The sequence below is a fragment of the Parambassis ranga genome, chromosome 2, assembly GCF_900634625.1.
Source record: "Parambassis ranga chromosome 2, fParRan2.1, whole genome shotgun sequence".
Classification (NCBI taxonomy): Eukaryota; Metazoa; Chordata; class Actinopteri; family Ambassidae; genus Parambassis; species Parambassis ranga.
The window spans coordinates 38,422,194-38,448,589 of NC_041023.1; the positions used below are offsets into that span (position 1 = coordinate 38,422,194).

General features: G+C 42.3%; 1 protein-coding gene across 3 annotated transcripts in view; it reads right to left on the bottom strand.

Annotated features, from left to right (window-relative positions):
- Positions 1–26,396, bottom strand: part of LOC114428569 (receptor tyrosine-protein kinase erbB-4-like) — a 171,684-nt gene that overhangs the window by 144,652 nt on the left and 636 nt on the right. The gene's annotated exons all lie outside the window — the stretch shown is intronic.

Genomic DNA, 26,396 nt, shown 5'->3' on the forward strand with positions numbered 1-26,396 from the left:
ATATACACAGCAACAGCACCCCTACATCAGTCTGGCCTCTAGCCCATTGACTGCTGGGATACATGACCCTGTACGGGACAAGCAGGTTAAAAAATGAATGGATGGATATCCAAGTGGCTCATCTACCATGGACCGCATCCAGTCCAGCTTTGGCTACAGACCACAGCAGAGTTCATAAAAGTCTGATAATTGAAAAAGCCATGGTCTCGCCTCTTTCCTTAGCTCTAATTCTTCTTGCCAAGAAGAGCAAATAAAAATCTCAGATGGCGATTAATAATTTATTTGCCCGATATCGACTCTTATTCCATTGTGTTTCTCGCAGCTCATTAGAAGCCGGCCAGCTTGGCACAGTAATTGGTCAATAGGGGTGATAGATGACCGCCACGCATGAGCTCCTGAAATCTTTGTGCACACTAGAATGGGAATAGCTCTATCTGCAACTTCCTTTGCACCTCCGGCTCTATGGGGACCAGTGGGAATTACATTTATAGAATGTTTGGTCCATATTTTTATGATGCTGTTCCTTGCACAAGACAAGGAATTTATCCCATCGGTTGATTCTAATTTAAACACTTCACGTCCACGGTCGATGATATTCCTACCAAATAATAATAAAAATGTTGTCAACACCACAGAAATCAATGCAGAAACCTTGAACAGGTTTCCTTGAATGCACCTGAGTCCGAGAGGAATAACAAGCAGCAACAGAGGAAAGCAGCAACTATATGTCATATATCATAAGAGCAAAACCAAGCTACTCCACATACTAAATAATGAGCACTCACAGACAAAACATTCATATCCATGGCGACCAGACGTCTCAGAAGACAGCGGGAAAAATAATACACACGTACACCTACACACACGCACACTCCAGGACATGACACAGACAAGTACTTACTGTTCTGTTCAATCTATAAATTCCTCCCACTGAGCTATCCGGCCTCCATGTTCTCCTCTGTCATCCATCATGTCTCCAACACCCCTTTGTCCCTCACCTCTTATCCTCCAACATGAACCCTAGAGAGGGGTCGTGCAGTGTGTGTGTGTGTGCGTAATGACTTGTTACAAGCCACACACACACACACACACACACACACACACACACATCGAACCCCTGCAGAGCTGTCATTGCATAAAAAAGAAGAAAAAAAGGCCCATGCACAGTAGGGGATGCCAGGGGGCAGGCTTTTGTCCAGAACGACAGCCCCAGGGTGGACAAAGAGTGGGCCAAAACCCACTCAGGGCTCGGTCCATCCGTCTTCTTAATGGCACTGTCACATTTCATAATAGATTTTAATTTAGCTATGTGCCACGCAAGGGGGGAAATGAGGCCTTTATGATGTGACGACGGCCTGAGCAGCAGGACGTGGCCGGAGTCCAAAAACAGTAGCTTAAGATGAGAGGAACTGGTGTTCCGCAGGGGTCGGGGACACTCCAGATCTACTGAGAATATTCCCCGCAAAGGTCTTGAAAAAAATCCACACAAATGCTACTCACAGCAATATAAAACTGCCACAAATAAAATAGGATGGCTCGTCGTTTTCTGATCCGATCAGATCATACAAAATAATCGCTTCTCTAACCAGATGAGTTTAATAGCATATTCACACAGCATCATCTAAAAACTTCTCTCAGAGTTGTTTTCCTGCCTGCCATCCCACTCAGATTCTGCAGATCAATGTGTTGTGAGAAAGAGGTGAGACTAAACACAGCAGTAAAATGTTGTTTTGTCATGGGATCTTCAGAATGGTGGACCAGTGGAAATAAAAACGGATCAAAAATCCACACTATTATACACCCACATACTGAAATAAAATAAAAGGAATGAGTTGAAAAGGGAGGATATTGTGTCATTTTTTTTAGTGTGGACATTTTCTCAACTTTCCAAACTTTCCTCCAAAAGTCAGAGTTTAAACCCTGTGCAGCTTGCTTGGCTGGCTCTCTCCATTCTTGGCTGTCTGAGTTGCTGACTCACCTCTGCCTTCAGGCTTTGTACCAGCCAGCCAGCCAGCCAGCCAGCTAGTCAGCCGGCCGGCCGGCTGGCCAGCTCTGTTGACAAATTGATATCTGATCTGTGCTGCAATTGGCGCAGTCACAGACTATTCCAGTGTTTGGGCTGTCCGCTGCCAGCTCCAAACAGCTGAGGGATTAGCTACAGGCTAAAGTCTTATTGTCCATTGAATGGGGCGAGGCAGGCAGTGAAAACTATGCACCAAATCAGACTAATGGGAGGAAAGTCTGAAGTGTGCGGTGAGGAGAGGAGGTATCAGTGTGTTTTTTTTTTTTCCAGGCAGAGGGGAGTGATTATCCGAGTGTGTGCTGAAAAATGTGAAATGTCTGTGTAAGACTGCAGCAGTATGTCCACAGGGCAGCCAGCTGGGTAGTGGAATGCAATGGATGTGGCAGTGCTGCTATTCTGGGTGCTTTCTCCCAGTGTGTGTGTGTGTGTGTGCATAAGGGGTTCAGCTATTTCAAGGGGAATCCAGATTCCTGACATTAGTGTGTGTGTGTGTGTGTGTGTGTGTGTGTGTGTGTGTGTTAGAGAGAGTGTACTTTTTCCATGTGTTGGGTTAAAGTTACAGAATCACATAAACTACACTGTAAAAAATATCAAAAATATTTGACAGAAGTGCCACCAGCGATTCTAGGAATTTTCTTAGAAATAACTCAAAATCTACTAAATGGATTCTCACCATATGAGGTACAGGCAATCATGTGTGTATTAATAAAATGAAATAATTTCTGAATATTTTAAAAACAACAACATAGCATTGCATGTACATTCTTGCAGCAGAAGCAGGATTTCAGGATTTCATACATACTAAGGTCTAAACAGTGAACTTGCTATGATGAAATATTGAATATGCAAACTTGGCATTTGGCTTTTTTCCAGATGTGTACATTAATAATTCATAAATATTGTCATAGTAATCCATTGTAATGTTTCCCATCACCCTTGGTTTTTGGCACATAACAATAAATAACATATACCGAATAGTGCTGCAAAACCGGATCTAAATTTTCGATATTAAAAAAGACATGAAATATTTCACAATATAAAGTAATATTAAAAAAAATATTGTGCATATTCTCAAAGCAGATAAATATTTACTAAAACCTGGTCCTTTCTTTGCCCTTTTTTAGCATCCTGAGCACGCATACCATAACATATTGAATAGATGTGCACCTAAATTCCTTTACCTTACCCAAACTTGTATAGCACGAAGCAGTCACTCATCACTCGCAAAGATCCAGACCTCAGGGGCCTCAATGTTATCTATGGCCTGAGTTGTCACCATGGTAACCAATAAAATAGCAGCAAAGCTTGTTGCAAATGTATTAATCTTTTGTGAATCTAATCAGCTTTGGCACCAAAGATAAAAATACAAATGAAAGCTATCATGCTAACATGCTAGCAAAATTTAAATCAAAAGTTTTAATGTCATTTTTTACAGTGTACAGTTCAGGGTGATCTTTTCAGTGCCCCTCTGTCCCTCATCCAAAAATATCAGTAATCCTGCTGTTGTCACAAACACACACTCAACCATCTCTGTGGAAACTACCGCAAACATTCCTGTAAATGCAGCCGCGGCACTCCCCACCTCACACCTTTTGGTAATCCACGCTGCTCTATTTTCTCCCACACTCCTTCCCATCACCAGGCACTGCCTCCCCACACTGGTCCCATCTGTCACAATGAAATCTGATCTCTCAAGTCATTTGTCATCTCATCTCAGGGAGAAATTAAACTTTAAAAAAAGGAAAACTTACCTGTCAAGACTTCAAACGCACACATGAGTCAATGCTTAAGGAAGTGTTTTGCAAGGAAAGATCCTAAGATGACTCACAACCTCAGGATTTATACTGCCTTTCATGCCAGCAATCATTTTCTAAGAGCAGGTGTCCACTGTGTTCAGATGCTCTTTAAAAATACATCAAAAATCCTCTTTACACGTCTGGCAAATCAAGACAAATGTAAAATATATCCTTGGCATCAAAACAAGATGTAAATATATATTTAAAATTGGATCAAAACCAGTGAGTTTCTGCCAGATATAAAGGACTTTTAAAGAACCTAGCGGAAGGCTCTATTCTCCATGACACGGGAGCAGACGAGGCATCGATCGGCGAGTTCGCGCAAACATGTGTCGTACATTTACAAGACCTTGACCGTGGCCTCTGTCCATGACAGGCAATTCCATTACTCACAGTCGGGGTGAGAGGTCGCAGAGCGATCAATATGAGGAGGATGGAGACGCAGATATAGAGACTCGGACAAAAAGAGGAAAAAAAAAGAACTCACCGTGCGGCTCTGTGGCTTTGACCCCGGCACAGAAGAGCTTTCAGGGAGAAAAACAAACGCACCTTGAACATGGAGGACTGAGCAGCCAGTAATATAGTGGAGAGTAAGAGTGCTGGCAGGTGGACAAGTAGCCTACTTGTAGAAGCAAATGTACAATAACAAGTGCAGAAATGTGTTTCATATATGTCCTCATGTCCTCCCGTTAAGAATACTCTGTTAGCTTCACCGTTAGCCTTGGTCCAAACAAGCTATTTCAGTGTCTGTAACCTTAAATGCAAATGAGCTGCTGATGTAACCCGCTGTTTTGCGAAGAGTTTTTAGGATTTAGGATATAAAGATCATCCTGACTTTTTATGTGGGTTTAAAGACACAAAAATATAGATGTTGACCTGTCCTATGTTTGGAATACTCAGGGTTTATCCCCTTGTGACATCATAAGGGGCCGCAAAGCTGAATAGCTGGTTTAGATACACTGTTTTGCATGAATTTGGGAAATTAGGATGGCTTTATTTGACTTTTTCTAAGTTTTAAGACACAAAAATACAGAGATTGAACTGCCCATGTTTGAAACAATCAGGGGTGGGGATCCCATATGACATCATAAGGGGCTGCCAGTTTTGGGTTGCTATATGTGACCGTATATAGAAGAACATTGGTTAAAATATCAAAATGAAAACACATCTGCATTAATACCAAAGTACTGGTCTCAACTTTAAATTAGTTATTAAACTTTTTTTCACTTGCTCGCTGCATTTTTTAGTGCATTTTTCATTCCTTTACTAAGATATATTACAGATATAAGTTGTCAACTTGAATAAAGTGCTGTTGAGTTGGATAAAACACTCAACAACTACTATAATGTTTGTACTTCACTGTGGTGAATAAAGTTTAAAAAGGAATTAACACAAGTTGCGTTATTTGCAGTCAGTGGTGCTTGCATGTGTGACTGATCCTCATGAATTCATGTGTGAAAAGTACAAGTGTGTTGACACCATGCTCACATCACCGAGGCTTTTTATTGCTTGAACGACTTTTCAGGCCTTGTCTGATGAAACATCAGCTGGTGTGAAGAAGAATCCTCACAATGTTTTTTTTTTTTTATTTAGAGAACAATTATAATAAATTATAAATCTGTAGCCCGACTTTTTTCGGAGATACGCTTGGGTGCTTTGTGGTTGCAGTAAAAGAAATACACTATGCGGAATATGAACAACAAGCTGTATTTTTTTTTTGTGGAAGATGCCTTCGTGTTTTAATGAAGTGCTGGGTGTTCTGAATGAGGACTCAATGAGGTGTGGAATGGGGCCTCTCCATGCCTCCCCTGCCTGTTTTTTTGTCTCTACCTCCCTCTCGTCTGTGCATTTGAACCTCTTGTCCCCCTCATCTTTTAGAGAATTAGAATAAGGGCCATTACCCTCTGTTGGGGCCGTCCTCACAGCCACAGTGAATGGTTAGCCTGAGTGCTTTTTCTCTCTTTTCACCTAAAAACAAGCTCAAACAACCACTCCTAACTGTTACCAAAACTACCTTTCTAAATCTCTCAAAAAGTCTTATGTTCCTGCACCCTGTTGTTCTTAAGCAGGGCACTCAGCTCTATTCTCAAGCCTACACACGAGACAAACATACATAAAAGCAGCAGAGGGCCCCTCTTTGTCGAAGGGTGACACAACTTACCACATTGTGTGGACTTTTATTGGGCAGCTACACCTAGCTTTTCCAAGAACAAAATCAGTGTTTTCACAGAAAAAAGAGAAAAAGATTCTGTACAAAAGAAAAAAAATTAGTATCATCACTGCAACTAGGAAGCAATGAATAACTGAATTGCAAGCAGCAGTCATATAAATAAAATTAAAACTTATTAAATTAATGACAGATTTGCAAGCTTCCACCCTTGATGGCACAAAAGACATGTTTGTGTTATCTGCTTCAGGTTTAGAGTGTTAATTAGGTTTGCAAGTATTCATTCTCAGATGTGTTGTCTTGAGAAGGAGTGAATACATTTAGTAAGAATTCCAAATCAATATCAATCCCAGTTCCCACCGTATTGATTTATAAATCAGGCTTCTATTCCCTAGTTGAAATGTGGATTGTCTGAGTGCCTGGGCTTAAAATAATTAGCTATCATATCAACCTCACTGTTTAAATTAAGATCAATTCCTGGCATGACCGCAGCACTTTAATTTCACACACAGCATGGAAACTGTTAACTTTAAAAAGATACCACCGCTGCAGTGTCCAACTGAAATTAAACCTTACAAAACAAAGATGTGCAGATTAAAACAAAAAAGAAAGAAACAGCAGGAATCTTTGCTTCAAAGTGCAATGTGTCACAGTGAGAAAACTGGTTATCAGACGTTCACAGAGACCACGCTTCTCCATCGTCCATCTCTCATTCCACTCCCATGGGTCATTTTCTCTAATCTGGATTCCCACTGTCTTCTACATTACTGACAGTACATCAATCACAGTTAAACACGTGCCCTTTACCGTGCCGACTTGTCAGCTGATGCTGGTGCAGAGCTGCCTGGGGTTCCCCGACCACCTCCTAACCCCTCCTTAATCCCTCAAAAATGTCTGCACCGTTATGGAAATGTTATGCTGCTCCGCACTGTGGGATAGCAGCAAAAAAACCAGCAGAGGATTAGCATATATTTCAATTGCTCTCTTGTTTGAAATACGTACACCAGAGGTTTAACATGAGGCCAACACATTTTCTTTTTTGTTTGATGAAAAGTTAAGAAAAGGAAGTTCAGAGGTCAAAATACAGAAACTCAAGTATAAGTATCCATCTCCGATGTAAACAGCTTCATTCAGATCTCCTCTGTGGTATGTATGCTATTTCCTCCTGTCTGGCTTTTAGCCTCTTCTCCTCCTCCTCTTCCTCTTTCTTTCATCCACAGCACTCCCAAACCCACTGAGGTGAATTAATTAATTTACCTTCAGCATCCTCTCCATTGAGTTCAAGTGAGCTTAGGAGAGCTAATGCCGCGCTCCTCATTGTGGCTCTTTTTGAATAGCAGGTAAACGCTGGCGCTCTATTGACACACTGTGAGCACGCTGCATATGCAGTGTCAACTCCCTCGCAGCTTGGGTGTCCATGGCAATTCAATGAAAACAGACACCACAGTGTAATAAATGCTGACATTATTTTTAAAAAATGCACATGTTTTATAGGAGAAAAAAATCATTTAGTGCAAAGTTAGGTGCAGTTCTTAAAGTGGCCACTAGAGGCTGGCTACTAAAGTAAATAAACATTCAGCTCTGGGAGGTGTTGAGGCTCAGCGTGGGAGCTAACAATCCAAATATGACCTGAAATAGAGACTTGACATTAGCCACCCTCAAGTGGCCAGGAACTGCAGTTTTTCATGCGATAGAAGTTCCTTCCTTTTGAAGAAGTTTTATTTTGCAACAGAACACTTTTTGTACACATTTACTTCTTCTTTAACATACAGGTCTGTGGTTATTGACCCGCTTTAGGATCCTAGAGGCCAGTTGAGGAACTGCAACTTTGGCACCTCCAGCATTGATCTTCACCTGATCTGAGTGCCGTCATGCTAACGTCAGAGCTGCACTGTACTCTGTAATGAGGATGCTGCTCTGATGCAAATGAACGAAAGCTATTCAGTACAATTTTGTCAGCATGAAATAATCAATGCAGTCTTATATCACACAGCAGGTGTTAATTACGAAATGGCAGGTGTTTGCTGCTCAGTGATGGCCAGCGGCGTGGCAATCTGCCATAGTGGATGGGAGTTTCTGGGACATAATGAAGATGTGCGTTTGCTAGAATAGCAGAAAAATACAGCAAGCAAAGATAAATGAGTGGTTGGATGACACATTAACCTCTCAGCCATTTTGTTTTTCAGGTGATGCCCAATTAAACAGCATAAAAAGCAAATCGGTTTGTGCAGCAACATAAGAGCACAAACATCCTTTAAATGAGCAAAGATATCTCCATAATTGACATCTTTCATTAGCAGACCAGACTCTTATTCATACACAGTAAGCTGAGTAAGTGAAAGAGTGCCTGCAGTTTTGCTTAATGCATTGCTGACCTTAAGGGCCAATAATAAGAACAAATCACATTACTATAAAGAGACGTTCCTGCCAATGTTTACAACAGCACAGATAGTCAGGAAGCTCTACATAATGGATTTGGAAGCCACAAACATGCAGCGCATGAGTCAGTGGGTTTTAAAATGGTACATAATAGTGTAAAGGCATTGAAAGGATGATAATAAACATTATTAGCATGTCTAGCAGCAGCTATAGATGAGGATAACTGAGGTGAATAACAGTTCTTAAAATGCCCTGAACGTGACCTGAGAATAATTCTGGTAATTTTAAGCCTTTACTTTTTTTTTTCTTTTTTTTTCTCCTCTATTTGTCATGAAAGGCAGCAGAGTATTTTTTTCATCCAGATATCATTGTGCCTACATTTTTACACTTTTTGCCTACATTTTTATTTTTACTTGCTACTTTGTTTTGTTATTCCACTTATTTCACATGCACTTTATTCATTATATCCGGCCTCTAAATCTGAAAAAGATTGCTCTATGAATGACAGAAAATAAGCTAATACATGACAAGAAAATAAGATAAATATGAGCATTTCTGAGATCGAACCAAGAGGCAAAGAGGCCTGACACTGAATCACAGAGAAAATCATTTAATGTGTATTTTGATGTATGGAAGCCTGGATGGTATAAAGGCAGAGCTATCACCACACTATATGATTTGCACTCCAACACGACAGCACGCCGTTCTCTCCCACCCATATGTTGCTGTGCTTACTCCCTCTTCTTCCATCCATCTAATAATAGAAGGAGTATGAGAGAAAATGCCTCAGTGTCAATGTCCCAGCCACTGAGATTCCATTATTACACCCATAAATCCTTCCAATCTCTCCCCCTGCTCCCTTCCCCTCCTTTACTGCTTCCCATCTTATCCACGTGTTTAGATGACAAAACTTGAAACACACACCGGAGAGTGTTAACTTTAACGTCTTCTTGAAAAATAACCGTCCATCACGGCGTCAGCGCCCACACCTCCGCTCCCCTGAGGCAGCGCTAACTGCTACCATTAAAGAGTGTGAGAGGATGTGCCGATTTCAGTGTGTTTTAGCCATATTTTCGCACTGTATTTATCTGTGTTTTCCCCCAAAAGATTTACATTTTAATAGGGAACATCTGAACACTTGTCCACTTTAATGGAAGTCCAGTCATTTCCTTAGGGAGGAGATACAGACTTCAGCGATTTATAAGCCTGCTCCATCACGGGAGGATGCGACTTTTAATGTCTGACCCAATGGCACACAGACAGGGTTGTGGTGATAAAGAAAGACCCCGGGTGAACCCGATAAAACAAAGGGTGCAGGGAAATAGCTGGACCGTGGAACCTGCAGCAATTATAAGAGGGGGAGGGTGTTAGGAGGATGAGGAGCAGGAGAGAGGAAGGCAAGTCCCCTCACTTTCTCTGGTTTTTGTTGAGTGGCGTTAAGTTCAATAGCATGATTAATTAGGTGTGAAAGGAGAGTGCGATATGGTCTGCAGCAGAGTGAGATGTGAAGACTTGCATTTCACAGCAACAAAAAAAAGGAGGAAGCCAGAGAGACAGATAGGCAGACACATCACAGCCCATCCATTCACTGCTGACTACTGTGGGTTTCTCATATGGGGGTGGAAGTGAGCACAGCACCTGCTCATCGTTTGCTCATCTGCCATCAGAAAAGCCAAAAAGAATTCCGGTGGAGTTTGAAAACCCACAGGCTGCAAATCACCTGATCTGAAGGTCAAAGCTTCAAATCTTCTCAGCTTTGTGTGTTTATTGGATATGAATTCCACAAAAATAAAGTCACACCACATGTCAGAGCATTTGAAACTCACAGCTCTTCATTTATCAGAACGAAGGTCAACATAAAACACGGCCTGCAGAGTTAATCCACTACTCCACACAGCTGCAATTTATTCCTATTGCTCCTGTGTATTTGCAGGAGTACCTTCAAGCAAGGCGTAGGAACCAGCACCACCAGTACAGCTGTTGAAAGAGTTCTTACAAAACACTCCAACAAACACCCTTTATGGGTGAATGATGAAGTGAGTGTACAAAAATCAGAGTGTGTACACTGTTAAATGAAACTTGTGACAAACAACACATCCAGGATGTCGCTTCTCGACGGGGAGCTGCCGCTCGTGAAGCCCGTTCCTTGGGAAGTGAAAGTGATGGTAATTTCCCAAAATGAGCGTCGTTCCCTGGGTGCGTTGCGTGACAACAATGTGAGCGAACTCTCGTTCACCTCGCCTGCCCCCTCTTTTCCTCAAACTCCCTCCTTTTTCCCTCAGTAGGCACGTGCAGTGGATGGTCTCTAATTAATCTATAGCCGTCAGTGGGGAGCGGTTTGCTTGTTTACTCTTATTGAAATTAGCAAGGCTTGCCTCCCCAGAGACACAGCTTCAGAAGCACAATTAGCTGGCACTGGACTAATTAGGACACGGTGCTAATGACACCTCCATGGTTGCATGGGTAAGCGAGAAGGACGGGAGGTGAGAGCAGAGGCGGAGAGAGAAATGAGGGAAATTAAGGAGAAAAGTGGCAACTCTGAACACAGATACCTTCCAAGAGGAGGCTGAATGGGCACAATAAGCTCAAGCTGAGCTTACAGTGGCTGAGCTGGTGTCACTGTACAACCACAAAACAGCAGTGATACGAAGCAGCCTCCCACCTTCTCCCGCAGGCCTTCTCAACACCTTGGCGAGCAGCCGGCCTCGCTGCTACGACTAGATGCCATTACAATGATTATCACCCCTGTCAATCACATGTTCCGCCCCCCCCCCAGGGAGAAGGCATGGGTGTCTAATTAGCAGTGGGGGGGCTCTTCTTCCTTGAAGAAAACAGTGAAGATGTCTAAAGTGGAATCAATATTTTTCTTCACACAAAAAGTAAACACTTTCTCACCAAATCAAAAGGTGAAAATGAAGCAATGGGACTGAGGTATTACTCTGCACGTAGAAAAGGGTCACATAGTCACAGTAAACAAGCTTTATACATCCTTTGCTGCACAATGTAACAGCAGAAGCCCACAAGATTGAGGTTAACCCCTTTAGAAAAAGGAGACCATTGGTTCACGGCACAAATGACACCAGTGCCTTCAGCGATAGTGAACAGAAAGATCAAGTTTTCTCCATCGCTCGTGAAAAGAGAAGGAAATAAAAGACTGCAGCAAACATTCTCATAAAGGCAGAAAATATGATGTCTGTACCGCTCCTGGTGGGTGTTACGACAGTTAGGGTTAATCAGTGTTAAAAGCATCTCATCAACTGCCACCAAATTTCATCTGGGAAAAGCCCCCGCTTCTTTCTATCTCTCTAAACCGCTTTCGCTTTGCTTCTTTGCTTTTTCCTTCACCATTACTCAACACGGGGAATAGTGATTTCAGACTACAAAGGGGGAAGTCTTCAGAGAAACAGAACATGAAATAAAAAAGGGGGGGATAAGACGGGAAATTCAAGGTCAAGGAGAGCCATACAAATCCCGCCCGTTCAGTTCATGGGAGTGAAAGAGACTCGCTGCAGCGATGAGAGCAGCTCTGAAACCGTTTCTCAGGACTCTCTGGGATTCTCAGGTGGTCTCCACCTCACTGAAAAGGTACTAGAAGATTCTACTTACCTTAGCATGCTAATGAGCTAGCACAACCCTCAACCACTGCACCATCATAATGGTTGGTTGTTGGTGGATTTCTATAAAAGATAACCAATAAGTCCAACACTAGTTCTTTCCGACAACTTTGGCTGACTAGTCCATCTAGTGGTTTAAAGTAGTAGCACAAGATGCAGTAATGGATTAAGGTCTTAGAAGAGCCTTGTAGTAGACTGGCGACCTGTCACAGGTGTATCCCGCCTTATTATTATTCTAGAGGACATTGGTTGAATGCTGGCAAAGTGAGCTTGGCTCAAGCCACAGATGCAGTTTGAACGGGTGCAACAGTAACAGCCAAGCGGCAGATGGAGTCAGGTGTGAAAGACTCAAAATAGCAAAGAAGGTAATAAACTAAAATATACACCCAAAAGGTCTTAGAGACGGAAAGGTCTTAGAGGTCTCAAACGTGAAGTCGAGACTGTGTGAGACCTGCTTTATTCTATATGAGCATCTACGCAATAAGTAAAAACATTTGTGCAGTTGATTTGCTAAACAAAGTGTGTATTTATATGTGTGTGTGTGTGTCCTAGGCGGTTCTCCCAGCAGCCAGGTCTGTTCCTGTGTGACGCTGATGAATGAGGCCCGGTAGCAGCCTGGACACTCCCATTTAACACAGCATGGAGCTACAAACTGCCACTGTAGCAGACAGTAGCAGCATGGGAATACACACACACACTCACAAAACAGTGCACACAAAATAGGCTCTGGCACGGCTGCACCCTCAAACTAACAAAACAAGACTGCTCTGGCCAGGAAACAACTGCACTGGCTGATTGTGCAAATGCTTAAAATGACCCATGTTACTGACAAGTGGCCCTTTGCTGCCAAGTAAATAATGACTGTCCTCACTGAGTGGCACAGGTGGAAGTGTCATGAAGTTTGTATGCTTAGCTACATAGTCACAAAATGATAGAAATTGTGTTTACAGGTTTTCTGCTGCTACCTATTGCTGCAATTGGCATCATTGGTCTCATCTACAACAAACTTCTCTGCCTTCTTTTCTTAGCTACCATGACAGCACCAGCCAGACAAAAAAAATCAGCCTGGGTGGAGCCTAGTTGCTTTTTCGTAAAATCCGAATAAGTTAAAGTAAATTTGTGGAAAATGAAAATAGTGTGTAAACACACAATCTACCCAGAGACGCGTATTCAAATGTCACAGAAACAAAGGTGATGGAGAGAGAGAAGCAGAGGCGACAAAGCAGGAATAAGAGATGTACAAAACAAATGCTACAATATCCAAAATGAAACATCACACAAATATATGGCATGACATTTAGGCTGTGCAATTCCTTTGGCGGAAACAAACAGCAGCATCTAGAAAAAGGATGTGTGTGCGTGTGTGTGTGTGTGTGAGCTCCCGGTGTCGGGGGCCGGATTTAATTAGGAGTCAAACATGTGGTATTTAAATGGTGAATTAGCATCGGTGTGAATTGGCCGTATTGGTCCAAGCTGTGTTAGAGAACAGCTCCGGGGATGTCCACGTTCAAACATGCACAACCACACAGAGCGCAGCTATAACAGCACACACTTAATTATGCTCTTAATTAAGCCTGTAACTCAAAAAGCTAACAACACAGCAAGCCAGGAGCGTGCAAATTAATGACACAAGAGTGTGCGTCGTTGCATGTGCAACGTTGATGAGCGAGTCCCTTTGCGTAAATTAAAGGCGTTTCTCATGTCTTTGTGCTATTTTCACCTCATCTCGACAATATCAGGCACACAGAGTTTTCATCGTACTTCCTGTGAGGTGCACACACCATATTGTGCGGTCCCTCCGTGTGTCCGACCGCCCGTCTGCCTCGTCTGCACTGAACATGTGTTGTGATGCAAATGAGGCCCGCTGCCTCCACGCTACAACACCACTTTTTAATTGAACCTTTTGATCTGTGGCTAATTCCACTAATTAGCAGCACTATTTTCCCAACAGAATGTTTTCTGCTGTGTGTGTGTGTGTGTCCTCCTTTTTGCTAACTATACACACCAAGCCAATTGCCGGCTGGCATTTAAAAGGGTCTCCAAAATAAGCAAATCTCCATTCTTTGTGTGAGGCGTGGAACAGACAGGTGCGCTGTTAAAGGTAATAAAAAAAAAAGCACAGATGCTCATTATACAGGCACACGCAGGCAAATGAGCAGTAAGTGTTTTATGCAGCAGTATAGTTTTACATCAGTGTGTGTGAGTCTGTGGATGCAGTCTGTTACTGAATTATACACTCTGTGGTAAATGTGATGATTGCTTTTAATTTGTGCCACCGTGTAGTAAATTATAGTAGCAATATACACTATATGTGCAAACACAGCTTGAAGGACAGTGCACGCTGTTCGTCACTTTTTACAGTAGTTGCAAACATGTTAAAAAAGAGCCTCATTACCTGCAGTAAGGTGGACTTTGGTGGACTCCCATCAGGGTTGCCCCACTCAACGCTTTCCTGGTGAGGCGTTCTGGGCAAGTGCAACTAGGAGTTGGACCCGAGGCAGACCCAAGGCCTGGGAGCACATTGGTATCTGATCCGTACGAGTCAGATGAGGTACCCAGGGAGAGGGAGAGGGAGGTCTAAGGTTCCCTGGTAAGGGTGCTGCCCCACATTAGCCCCACAAAGCATCATTGTAAACATTTTAGAAGTATTATTTAGTACCCTAATGTCTTTATAAGAGCTATTCGGGCAGACAAACAGGAGGTTACTGCCCACTCGATATTTGTATGATATATAATAAATATATCGACTCCTATCTGAGCTGATGGGGACCTAAACATAATGCCACTCAAATACCAAAGATTTCATGGTGTTTAAATGTAATTATTTATTCACATGCAGGATGTTGCTCGCTAAACACCATTCCTGACATTTTAGATGAATGAATATTCAAATGAATCAAGAAATAAGTGGCAGATTGCGGATGTTGTGATACACTTTGACAGCTTGGGCTGGTGCCGTTTCAAATGCATAAATCAGGATGAATTCTTTTAGATTTTTTTCTTGGAAGAACTTTTATTACTGTGCGAGCAAACACTGCACGTCAAAATAATTAATAATCCCTTCTCAAAGCAGGCCTTGCTTATGTTTAAAAATGGAGGTTATCTCATTCTAGTTTCACAATCCTCCTGCTTTTTCTTTGCCATTGTTGCGAGTTCTTTCCATAGCTGATAACTGGAGCCCCCCCGCCGCCTCACCTCACCAAGAGACAGCCGATTACCGCAGCCCTCCTACTGATAAAACTAGGCCTCCCTTCTCTGCCTTTAAACTACTATCAGGATTGCGCCAGATTTGACATGAGGGAATGCAGGTGATAAAAAGCCTTCATTAGGTTTAGATTCAAGAATCTATCATGTTTCTCCTTAAAAAAAACACCTTTCCTCTGAGGGTTCCTCTGAATGATGCCGCAAATGTGGTTCCTTCTATGTTTAATGTCGCACAACAAAAGATCACTCAGCCTGGAAGAGTTGAAAAGAACGGCAACACAGCACTGTTACAAACTTAGAATGCCGTGTCAGCTTTCTTTCGGCATCACTCTCATGCCACTCAAAAAAACATCCAGGTGGAGAAAATGATATGCATGTCAGAAGATTCAGAGGAGGTGGAAGAGTGATTGACGGATGGACTGTCACTTGACACGAATCTTACGTTCACCTCTTCAAAACGAGTGCCAGAGCTTGATTACAATCTCAAAAGTGGCAGCAAGACAATTGATTGTGTCTGCACTCCAGAAATCACAATCTGCTGGATTCTAGAGGTTCTAGAACACACCAATCAGTACGTGCACAGCCTGATTGGCTTTTACATAATCAGCATTTATTATTGATGTCAACTGAAGCATTTTTTCTCCTTTAATGTTGAGGAAAAGTACACACAGACATATAAAAGCAGTCAGACTTTGTATGGTTAGATATATTGGTTTGCCATTTTATCTAGCAGACACTGGCCTTTTATTAAATATCAGATATCAGCCCGTCAGTGTACCGCTCTATCACAGAGAGATGATGGATGTTCTTCTTTAAGCACAGCTGCACTAAAAAAAAAGCCTGCAATGCGGGTTTATTTTCATTGGCATTCTGTCGTTTAACTGTCCGTGTTTTGTTCATTAAAGCTTCATTTAAAGAGAGGTGTAGCCAGTCACCTTGGCTGCAAAGCTATCTAATAGAAATTCATTAGCTCAGGCTGTTTGTACAATGGACTGGATCATGGTTTTTCTGAACAAGCTTCTACTGTATAAATATCGACACACTTTTTTAGACTTCTGCGGCTCAGCTCATGAGATAAATGCTAAGCTAACCTAGCGTGAAACTAAGCTTGAACCGAGAAAAATATCTGTTGACTTTAATTACACCATATTCCGACCTAAGCATTGACTCATTTTCTCTTAACAATAGCTATGACGCTAACATAGCTTAGCATTAGTGATGCTTCGTTATTGGAAGCCGCTGACAGAAAAGACTGTATAGCTAATGCTACCAGTGCACCAAGGTGGAAATGTCTCCACAGACACCAAACAATTAGCATAGCTTAGCATTACTGTTGCTTTTTCCGCATACTCATATACTCATTTAAGGATTTTGGATAGGTTGGAATTGGAAGTACGCTAATGCTACGGGTGCAACTGTCAGAAATATCTCTTGTTTAAAGTAGCTTAGCAATGGCTTGTCATGTAGAAGGGAACTGAACGCAAAGTTTGGTCAATTAGCTGCTCAAGGATAGGTTGGAATTGGGAGTAGCCTGTTTAGCTAAGGCTAGCAGCGCGCCAGTGTGGCAATGTCTCCACAGACAATTAAAGGTTTCAGAGCTTTAATGCACAGAATATTCTTTTCTGCCCAAAAAAATCTCCCAAAAATCAATGCCATGTTGAGATTAGAGTGGATTAGGATAACTGACAAAAGTTTGGGAGAGTTTACATTGTATTACAGGAGTGGTGAATCAGTTAAAAAAAAAAGTGTCACTGCTCATTTTATCACCTCACAATACCAGATTTTGTTTATGAAGTGGGCGCTACGATCACCTGCTCTCTTCGTTCTGAACGAGTCCCGCCTTAGGTCAGGCCTCTAAACATACAACACACACATGCGTTGACAAACAGGATGCTGCAGCACGCCTTAGACATCTGCACACACACACACACACACTGCGCTCTAATTAAGTAAATGAGGGAATCAGGGGGCAGATGGTGAGAGAATGAAGAAAAGGCAAATAGCCGTACTGCCTCCTCTTTCTGTCTGCAGAGCCCACAGGGCTGCAACTGTTTCCTCTCACCTCACGTCGCACATCATGGTTGTCTTTTATTTGCTTACTGTACGAGCATGTCCTCCAGGTATCACACTCCAGAAAGGAAATGAAAACTCCCCATACAGAGGGAAATGAAATATGACTGTTCCTGCATCTAACATGTTCCTATATAGGACAAACTGCACATCCTGGATCTCATGTCAGTATGTATTCTCTGTTGTCTAGCCTGGCAGTCTGTGTGTGTCTCTAAGGTGGGTGCTTATATTCTCTGCCTGGCACCTTCACTACAACAACTCTCTCTCTCTCTCTCTCTCTCTCTGTCTGTCTCTCTATCTGTCTTATCTTCGCTTCAAAAGAAAAAAAAAATGCACCAACTCTCTGCTTGCTAGCTCAGTCAAACCATGACATTTAGTCTGAGTGAAGTAGCTCTGATGAAAATCACTCACTGTTGGCGCTCCGGGAATCCTGATGAACATAAATGAGTATTTACATTTGCTTTTTATCTGCTAAAAGTTCTAATCCTGTAACTTCTCATTAAATAAAACAATAAAATAATAAATAAAACATTTTCCTGTTTGCCACATTCATATGTACCTTAAAATCAAATTAAAAACATAAAAAAATATTATGTAAAAAAAAGAAAAATTCTATGTTTCTTACCGATACCAGGAAGGATTGACTCACGTCTGACCAATAATAACATCACAAAAACACCTGTAAATATTTGGCTAATTTGAGTTTTTGAGATTGGCGCTAGCACTACATTTTGTCTTTCTTAGTTTGTTATATTCCACTAAAGGCATGTTTGAGTTGCTTCTACTTGTAGCCATAATTGTGCTGTTTCCATAGAGGTGCAGGACTTGATATTGAAATGAAGAATTAGCTCACAGTGACTATCTACATATATCAAAAGGATTTACTGGAAGGCTTTTATTGTGAAAGCATCTTAGGAGTAACTACTGAGTGATGAGCAGGATCTGTGTTTAACTCAATTGGATTTAAAGTGTCTCTTCTAAAAGCACTCTATAATCTGGCACAAACGGCTACGACAAAGCACAACAATGAGTTTTGTGAGTGAACCTGTTTGTGCTCTCCGCCGCCCTGCAAGGGAGTGAAAGCCTTTTTGAGAATTTCATTTTCAAGCGGAAAAACATGGGCTCGCAGAGGGCAGCGGCATGACAGGATGAAGCTGAGAGACCACGTGCATTCTGCCTTCGTGTTTATCTCTGCCTCTCTAAATGTCTCGTCTTTCTCGCAGGATTTTTCTCACAGTCCTTATCAGCGTGGAAGCACATGAATACGAGCGGCCACTGTGGAGTTTAATAGTCTCAAAATGACCCTGAGGTGCAGCAACAATGAGACAATTCATGTATTTGAATGTATTCATTTAGTTTCCTATCATGTTTGTAGGAATGCTCCAAATGCTAAACGTGTAAATTTCAAGAAACTCTGCAAACATTGTGCAGCATCTGCACTAGCTTGGTATGCTAGTTGGTTTGTAGCCTCAAGTGGCCACTCAAGGAACTGCAGATATCAGTGCAATTAACCTAACTGCCACAAGGTGGAGACAAATCTGACTGTTTTCTTTAAAAATCTTTTTTAATCATTAATTATTTTTATGTTGTTTTTGCCAATTTTTTTAAGATTTAACGTAAGAAAAATATATTTTCTAAAAACAAATATTTCTTACTATTATTAATTATTTTATTTTATTTTAAAGGTGTAAAATCCACTATTCAGGTTGGTTACCTATGGGGATAAACATATGCGCGCACACACATTTAGGTGCAACCAACATGCACGACCCTATTAGCATTATATTATCCATGGAGACCAAACAAAACAACATCCCCCAGACCATGACACACTTCAGCACCACACAATAGACGCTTAAGAAACAACTGCGAGGAAAGGTACACACACACACAGTCGATGTCTGTGCGGCCCGGGCTGATTAATTGTAGTGTTCAGCAGCGTTGATAGCTGTACTCCTCAGAGACAACACACTGTCTCTCTCTCACGCCACCTTAACCTCTGCTGGACACACACACACACACTGTAACCACACACACTTTTAAAAATTAGACCACCTCTCCTGCTTTCTCTCTCTGTCTCTGTCAAACTGTGGCCCATCTTGCAAATGACCCGCCATCAGTTCACCTTGCCAAGAGCATTCCCGCCGCGGAGCAACTGGTTAAGGTCCTGCACAGGGGAGCACTCAGGTGTGTGTGTTTTCAGCTGCAGACAAATTAATGAACCGATGCACAAAACCATAGAAATGCACAAACTGATTCTTATAAATGCGCTTTTTCCAGAGCTCTCCCATCTTTCTTGGCACTGAAGGTGACTCACCCCCACACACACACACACACTTGCACTTACATACACACACACTCGTAGCAATAGCAAAGCCTGGCCAAGGTTTTCTCCTCTGCAAGTTTTATGTACCTTTAAACCTGCCGAAGGAGCGGCCATATTTCTGCTGTACCGCAAGGTGACTTCAGAGAGAAAAAGAAGAAAAAAAATGAGGAGGGTGGGGGGTAATGAGGATAAAAAAGAACAAGTGGCAACAGAGAAAGAGTCTTCACCTCTGGTCAAGGCATTGTTCCACACCGAACGACCCACAATCCCTCACTATCGCCCTCCTCTCTCTCCCCATTGTCTCCCTCTCATCCTCTCATGCTTGCTCCTTATCTATCCTTAGAGACTTTCCATCTCTTTTACCTCCGCTTTGTCTCGCTTTGTCTTCCTGTGCTGTCTCACATGCTCTCCCCTGAACACACACAACCACCTATCCCCCCCTCTCTTTTTATTCCCACCCTCCCCAGTCAGCTGTCATGGCTGCCACTTTCTTGCGCCCACTCATTTATTACAGGTCACCGTTGCGGGAGGAGCCATTTAAAAAGGACAGTGTGCCCCGTCTCCTGCAATATACATAGATTTGCATGTGTTACTGTACATAAAGAGACACAATGAGTAACAGCATTGTAGACAAATGCAAATTCAAGGTCTCGGACAATGATAAGCATGAAATTTATCACTAATTCACTTTAATTAGGGCAGCCCTAGAGCTCCCTGTGCTACCTATTTTGCAATAACATTGACCTAAAGGAGGTCTAAGATGGAGTTCCAGGTAAGCTGGTCTAAATTGGTGAAAACAATAGGCATTTTCCCACTGCAGGAACTTATAGGCCACTTTAGGGTACCCACACAGTCCCTGTGCCACATACTTTGTAATATCACATCCTGAAGAGGTTAACCAGAGAGTTCCAGATCAGCTGGATCCAGACCTAGAACACCTTTGCAATGGTTTAGGTTCTCAATGGAAACAAAGGCAGGATCTGGGGCCAAGTTCCCACAGTGGAAAAACACCACATCCTTAAAACCTTGATTATTTCTTCAAATCTTCCAACAAAACCTCCAAATTTCACCAACAGCTGCAGGCCACATTGTTCCAAGCTATTCATAAGTCAAATCCAACTTTTTTATAAACAAACATCCAAGTGACTTTGATTCCCCTGAATTTGTCTTCTCAGGCAGGGTTTACCCCCCAGGTTACACTGCATCACTACTAACAAGCACAACACACATAATAATTGCAATATTTGGTGCAGTGAAAGCAACAGACACACTATAGCACATTTCATTATTCTAGCATTTACAAGGAACACAGCATGCCTCCATGGTTTAACTCAGCTTTAATCTTGCAAATTAGTAGGAACATGAGCCGAAGTCGAGAAGAGCGATCTGAGTTTGTGTCCTTTAAACACTGGTGGTGCAACATCTCGCAATTATTATGCCTTAATCCTCACAAATGATGCCGTGACAACTGGAAAAATACAATAATCTCCTGTTTTCTTTTCTCTTTTAGTTGTAGGCAAATATTCAAAGAGAGAGATACAGGAAGAAACAGACACATGCCTCAGCATACAGAGCATCAATCACACACACTTATGCACAAACGGTAATACACACTCTTGCAGCGCCAGACAGATTAAGACCCTGATTAAGGCGGGTGTCGCATAAAAGTCTTGGAACAGTAAATATCCTTAATTTGTAGTGTAATTAAACAGATTAGCTGCCGTGAATATCTTACCAGGGATTAGCTTGTACACAGTGCGCCAGGATGGCTTGACTGCACACACACAAAGGGGTGATAATGATAAGCAATCCAAAACAAAAGTTTTGTAGCACAGTGTATCACAGGAAAGACAAAAATCTACAGGTCGCGATGAGGGATTACAGAGAGCAGTGATCATTTCTCTTTTCACAGATTTTCATTAAAAAAGCAAGCCTTTGTCAAGGTTACAGGGTAGTAAAAAAAAATTATATTGTGATTCTAATGCCCTCTATTGTGTTGCGCTGAGAGCCTGAACAGAAAGCAAGGGAAGCAAAGTGAAAGGAACCAGATGAAAAGAAAGGGCCCGGACTCGTTGATGGCACTTGATCCTAGTACGCTAAAGAAGCCTTGCCAATCAAAGGAAGCTGAACACTGTCCCGCTTCCTGTGCTTGGCCCCGTGCCTGAGCAGCACAGCCAATATAAATGCTTGTATACACAGTACACAAAGGGATGCATGTGCACACATTTCTGCAGATCATGCATAGATTCCCTATAAACCTTTACACAAACATAAACCTTATGCTAAACACCCAAGCCGAAGCTGCTGACATCAGTAATAAGAATTAAAAGCTTAGAGCGTTTTCACCATCTTTTAGCACATTTTTACACAAAAATCCGAAAAACTGCAATTCCTCAAATGGCCACTTGAGGGTGGCTTCATAAATACAGCAAAAGAACATCAGACAAATCATTTCCTCATTCATGCACCACAATGTGCTAGCAATGCTAAGCTAATGCTTAGCATTGCTGGAATAGTAGTTCAGCAACAAGAGCCAAACTCAGATGCACAGTCAAACGGCTTTACCTAAATCAAAGTCCTGACACAAAATTAGCCTCTAAACTTCCCTCTGAAGGGTCTAACGCCTTGAAGAACATACACACACACAAAACACACACGCACACATGTTAGCATGCAAATGACAGTATGAGTGGTGTATGAAGGAGCCACGACAGCATGTTGTCTATGAAACAAATTGGGTGTCGTAATTAAACAGGGAAAAATGAGCTGTTTTCCATTCTCCCTGCGCACTCAGTGACAGCCTCACACACACACGACTAATGAAAGACAGAGGGAGGAGTGTGCGTGTGTGTGTGTGAGACAGAGAGGAAGGGACAAAGGAGAGGAAATAAGAAGCTGTTAAAAGAGGAAAGAGAAGCAGTGAAAGACGGAGCAGGGAAATAAAACAGAAACACAATGAGAGATGTTAATGGATGTGAACAGGACGGAGATGAGGTTGTGTTTGTGTGTGTGAGAGAGTTAGGGAAATAGAGAGAAAGAAAAGAGATGACAGAGTGGAAGAGAGCTAATGAAATAAAGGACAATGTAAAGAAGGGTTTTTATATGAGAAGAGAAGTGCCAAACAGTGTGTTTTTGTGTGTATGTCTTTTGTGTGTCTGTGTGTGTAGGAAGCCCCTCAGACGCAGGATGGAGGCATTTGTCTCTGAGTGGAATTACAAGTGGCGGGCCGAACAAACCCTCCAGTGGTCTTGAAGACACAGAAGAGGAAAGGAGAAAGTGTGTGTGTTTGTGTGTTTGTGTGTATGTGTGCGTTACAACTACTAAAGAAAGCTGGCCTTTCATGCATCATAGTGGAACATAAACGCCACATTCAGTCCATCTTTACCTATCCAGATGGTCTTAGATAAAACTTGGTTAGGTTTAGGGACATGTGTGTATGTGTGTGTGTGTGTTTACAGTAAATCCCTTTGGATGGCTGCAGTGTGTGTGAGATCTCCTGTAAGAGGAAGGAAGAAGAGGACATCTGTGCCAGGCTTCCAGTCATCAACCGGCCAATCTAACTCACACTAGGAGTTGGCACTGGTCGCCTCGGCAACAACCAAAGCCAACCCTGCTCATCATTAGGAAGCGAAGGCACGGGGAAGGGGTTCAAAAGTCTGTCCTGCCAAACACACGAGCTCGGCGCCAAAGGGACTAAGAGGCTTCGGGATGATTGCAGAGGCCAATAAAGACGCTACTTTGCACCCAGTCTTGGATGTTTTCCTTCCCATGCTGTGCCGTTGTGATTCCGCATGTAAATATTTGGGCGGCGGGCGTGAGTCCTAAGAACAGAACCCCCTGTGTGCAAACAAAATGTCAAGGCCTGTGATGTTTCCGCACATCGCCGGACAACGTCATCTTTGTTCATCCAGTGCAGATAATAATCAGACCGCTGATTCAACAGGCCGCAGCGAGTACCATGAGAGTCAGTGTACTGCTGTCTCAGGCCTTAGAACAGCGTTCCATCACCCCCACGCGTCACAGTCATTTGTAAAGGCTTTCCCTCGCGGCCTGCTGAGACCGTCCAGCTATGACAGAGGAAGCAAATAACAGTCTCAATGTCACCCTCACTGAACTGCAATTATTATTCTTTTCTGGCATTATTTTTTTCTTTTTTTTACTTCCCGTCTCCAGAAGACGCTGACACAGAAACCATGTAAATCTCTAACATCCTGGCACGAGTCGAGCCTGGCAGATATCAAGTTATGATAGCAATGTTGACTAATTTAGAGCAAGATTGAATTCCTTCAACCCCCCCCCCCCCCCCCCCCCCATCTCTCATGCTGTCATAGAAAGGGCTCACGGTCTAGACTGATGCTATCAAAAAAAGCTTAATTAGCTTGTAATAAATTCTCATTTCCGCCAGCCTTCTACAAAGACTCGGCCAGCTCCGCGGCTCTGTGCATGCCAGCTGACTAACGCCCAGTAATTTGATACTGGCATTCAGCGGCTCCCCCCCTCCCCAACCCTCCTGCTCCTCTTCTCCCTAGGCCATTTCACAGGAGTCTTTAAATGTCACCCAAACACATACACACGTGTGAATGCAGCATTTGTCATCCACTCTCAAGAGCTGTGGCGATTAAAATATTTGAGCCATTTGTTTCAGCGAGCAGCCAGCCAGAGAGGAGGAGGATGAAATCACGGATGGGCGCTTCATTCGCACTTGTAACAAATAGCCGCATTCAATCAGAAGTCTCCTAAACCTCTGCAACAACACAAATAAATGTGTTCAACAATAAACTCAAGGTCCGATTGCTACATTTTTCTCCATGGGAATCAGGAATGTTCAATTTTAAAACTTCCAATAGAAAAAGATTACTTGACTAATAGAATTTTGTTTTTTACTGGTGAAAAAAGGTATAGTGAATCCAACTTAAAATGTACCATCAGCTTGAAAGTATCCTTTAAATGACCAATGTCCTTCATAGAACTACTAATGCATAGGTCTGTGGAGGACTTCCTGTTTATCACAAAATGATGCTCTTGTCACCTAGCAACCTGTACAGAATATTAAAAGTTCAGATAAGAATCCTGGGATATTTTGGACAATGAAGGATCCACCTTATGTAAGGAAGGAAGAATGCTTTAAAATAGGATGGACTTAATCAGCCTACAAATGCAACCTTTGAAGGATGCAGTCATAGCAGTGTCAGGCAACCTGTAGTTAATATTAAAAATTCAGGTAGGAATCCTGGGAAAGTATGTCGGGCTCTGAAAGATACAACTGAAACAAAGAAGCCTTCGAAACAGGATCGGCCTACATATGCCTACTTTGAAGGAGGCATCCCCCAAATGCTTGCCACCTAGCAACCTAGGCTGCTGTTAGCTTGATAAATATCAGCTGATGGAAACCAGGATTTGAAGGTGCCTTCAATGTGGGACAGCAAATTTCGGATAAAGTCCACTAAAGTGTTCCAGCATAGTACATAAAACCAAACAATCAATATGTCAGATTACTTCAATAAGGAGAAAAATGAAGCACAAGTTGGGATTTTGCTCTACAAAGTACAAGAAGGATGAGAAAGTTGATCACAAGTTCCTTCTTCCATGCTCCTAACACACATATTGCACACAGCTTGTGAACTTGCCTTAGACATCTGTCTGACAGACGGAGGTAAAGCCAGCATCCCTTCACCCTCATACAAAAATCTGCTGAATATATGAGGCTTCAATATCCAAGAAAGGGGACAAATATCTTCTCAGTGTACACCCACCAACACTTTCTCACACACACACACAATAAACTTCCCAAGAGGCATAGCTCAGATTCTTGGGCAGAATTTGCATTACAAATATCTTGGATGGGAGTGTGTGCATGGAGAATAAATAAACCAGCGAGGGTGCCACTTTTCTTCCCCATTCATCCCGCCTGTCACCCATCCATCCGTGCATCATTCCACTCCTGCTTAATAGGCAGCATTCAACCGCCCTCCATCCAAGATCCACACAGGAGCCAGCAGGAGGAATATATATGCATGTGTGTGTGTGTGCTGGAGCAAAAAAGCCACCAGACATGGAGCCAAATGGAACCTAAAGAAAAGGAATCACACTTGAGCCTCAGAGTTTCACCTCTGAGCGTCCAACTACAAACTTTACTGTGAAGTGCTTGTTTTTCCTCCTTGCCAGGATTATTCAGACCAAACCAAACAGACTAGCAGAGTACATTTAAGTCCTTATTTATGAGGAGGCTGAACAAAAAAAAGTAAACAGAAGAGTTGGATTTTAGCGCAATCAGTAAATCACAACAAGTGTGGAGACCTCAAATGAAGGATAACTATCAGCAAATATCCTACAGGGGTGCCTAGAAGCAATCTGCGCCAGGACAAAATAAAAACATTATTAGCTCCAATATAAATTGACTATTGAGTGCATTAGGAGTCTTTACATGAGTATTGCAAGAACATTAAAGCGATTTTCGTCAAGGGACCCACACTACAGGGGTCCTTATGATGAAAGCGAGATGTTTTCCCTCTGCCTGTAAAGCCCTCAGTATATCTGCTACATCTAAATTATTCAAACACAGTAAGGAATGAAAACTGTGCCACTGGTGCAGCCGAGCTCAATTCATATAAATTAGCGCAAATAGCCTCGGTCCTCGCGTCTATCACTGTCCGCTTAAGGGAATTAAAGTGAAACCATGGCGCATTCATTCATATTTAAGGTGGAATAAAAGAGAGCGGATCATCTGAGAGAGATATCAGTGATGTTTTGATAAGATATTCATCAATTTAGGGCACTCAAACACAAATCAAATGTGTATTTTTATAAGCTTTAAAGG